The sequence below is a fragment of the Oncorhynchus nerka genome, linkage group LG17 (assembly GCF_034236695.1).
Source record: "Oncorhynchus nerka isolate Pitt River linkage group LG17, Oner_Uvic_2.0, whole genome shotgun sequence".
NCBI classification, from domain to species: domain Eukaryota; kingdom Metazoa; phylum Chordata; class Actinopteri; order Salmoniformes; family Salmonidae; genus Oncorhynchus; species Oncorhynchus nerka.
The window spans coordinates 26058412-26061098 of NC_088412.1; positions in this window are offsets into that span (position 1 = coordinate 26058412).

A 2687-nucleotide genomic window follows, 5' to 3' on the forward strand; every position below is an offset into this window, starting at 1 on the left:
GCTGAAGAAATGAATGAATAAAATCATATTTATCTGCATAATCCACAGTGGTAGAAATAATGATTTTTACTCGTATAGTTGGCTTATTACCTGTAATGAATGTCTACTCATGTTACAAACACAAACAATATTTGATTACCACATAATAAAGTAGCAAAAATTGAGACAATCCAGCATTCATAATGTTCTGTAGTGTGGGACTTCGGCACACATACCCCCCAGGGTCAAAAGGTCTCTTATTATAACTGCTGCGCCGGGCAATAACAAGACTAGCAAATACACTGAGTTTCTCACTGAGTCAAGGCGTGTAGTGTACAATGTACTATGTACTTTTTTATTGAATTTTTATTTAACATGAATTGAACTAGGCAAGTCAGTTAAGAACCAATTTGTTGTGTGAGGATATTGTTGTGATTGGATATTGGAGGGTTCTGAAGAGGAAGGGTATTAGGAGAGGACCTCTGACAGGTTCATTGATAAGGTTGTAGAGTTTTATAACTGTGGTATATAGTATTAATGCGCTGACCAATCTCATGCATCTGTTTCATACATGGCTTCTGTTCCTGTGTCTTCTGTACCACTGGTTAGCTACCTTGAGCTGATAGCACATATCAATTGTGTGTGTGTGTGTGTGTGTGTGTGTGTGTGTGTGTGTGTGTGTGTGTGTGTGTGTGTGTGTGTGTGTGTGTGTGTGTGTGTGTGTGTGTGTGTGTGTGTGTGTGTGTGCGCGCGCGCGCGCAGGGTTGCGGTACGTGTGTGTGCGCAGAAGGTTGCGGTACGTGCATGTGCGTGTGTCTGTGTAGGTGGTGCATCACTGTGCGTTTATGTGCAGCTGTGTGTAGGATTGGGCGCAGAAATGTTTTTCAACACTATCTGGTTGCTACCATCTAAAGGTCAGCCAGCTCCACAGAGTCGGCACAGGGCTGTAGTTGAAAGTAGAGCAGGTGAGCGGAGCTGCTGTATTGATAAGAGAGGATCAGGCTCCGTCAGCAGGCCCTGTGTACATCAGTGTCCCTGGGGAGGGGAGGAGGTGCAGGGAAGTATGCCACTTGTTGAAGCAGGATGCTCGTAATGGGGAGGCAGGGTGTAGGGGAGGAGGCAGGAAGGGGAGTCAGGCTGGGGGAGGAAATAGGCATGGGGTGGGTTGGTGTGGGCAGCCAGCAAATATATTAATATATGTGTAATAGCCGCAGATCTACCAATTAAAGGAGATGTAATGGGAGCATGTGTGAGGTGTGCTAATGAAGACAAGTGGGTAAACTAATGTAACAGCACACACTAAATGTGTGTGTGTGTGTGTGCGTGTGCGCGTGCGTGTGTGTGTGTGTGTGTGTGTGTGTGTGTGTGTGTGTGTGTGTGTGGATGGGAGTGGGGGAGAGTTTTGTTACCTTGTGCCTGTAGAACAGCTCTTCAGTGCCACACAGTGGCATGTAAGGGGGCAGAGCACAGTGGGGTGTGAGGGGGCAGAGAACAGTGGGGTGTGAGGGGGCAGAGCACAGTGGGGTGTGAGGGGGCAGAGAACAGCGGGGTGTGAAGGGTTAGAGCACAGCTGGGCGTGAGAGGACAGAGCACAGTGGAGTGTGAGGGGTTAACGCACAGTTGGGCGTGAGAGGACAGAGCACAGTGGAGTGTGAGGGGTTAACGCACAGCTGGGCGTGAGAGGACAGAGCACAGTGGAGTGTGAGGGGGCAGAGCACAGCGGGGTGTGAGGGAGCAGAGCACAGCAGGGTGTGAGGGAGCAGAGCACAGCGGGGTGTGAGGGGTTAGAGAACAGCAGGGTGTGATGGGTTAGAGCACAGCGGGGTGTGAGGGGTTAGAGCACAGCGGGGTGTGAGGGGGCAGAGAACAGTGGAGTGTGAGGGGGCAGAGATCAGCGATGTGTGAGGGGTTAGAGAACAGCAGGGTGTGAGAGGACAGAGCACAGTGGAGTGTGAGGGGTTAACGTACAGCTGGGCGTGAGAGGACAGAGCACAGTGGAGTGTGAGGGGTTAACGCACAGCTGGGCGTGAGAGGACAGAGCACAGTGGAGTGTGAGAGGGCAGAGCACAGCAGGGTGTGAGAGGGGAGAGCACAGCAGGGTGTGAGAGGGCAGAGCACAGCAGGGTGTGAGGGGGCAGAGCACAGTGGAATGTGAGGGGGCAGAGCACAGCGGAATGTGAGGGAGCAGAGCACAGCAGGGTGTGAGGGAGCAGAGCACAGCGGGGTGTGAGGGGTTAGAGAACAGCAGGGTGTGATTGGTTAGAGCACAGCGGGGTGTGAGGGGTTAGAGCACAGCGGGGTGTGAGGGGTTAGAGCACAGTGGAATGTGAGGGGTTAGAGCACAGCGGGGTGTGAGGGGGCAGAGAACAGCGATGTGTGAGAGGACAGAGCACTGTGGAGTGTGAGGGGGCAGAGCACAGCGGGGTGTGAGGGAGCAGAGCACAGCAGGGTGTGAGAGGACAGAGCACAGTGGGGTGTGAGGGGGCAGAGCACAGTGGAATGTGAGGGGGCAGAGCACAGCGGGGTGTGAGGGAGCAGAGCACAGCAGGGTGTGAGAGGACAGAGCACAGTGGGGTGTGAGGGGGCAGAGCACAGTGGAATGTGAGGGGGCAGAGCACAGCGGGGTGTGAGGGAGCAGAGCACAGCAGGGTGTGAGGGAGCAGAGCACAGCGGTGTGTGAGGGAGCAGAGCACAGCAGGGTGTGAGGG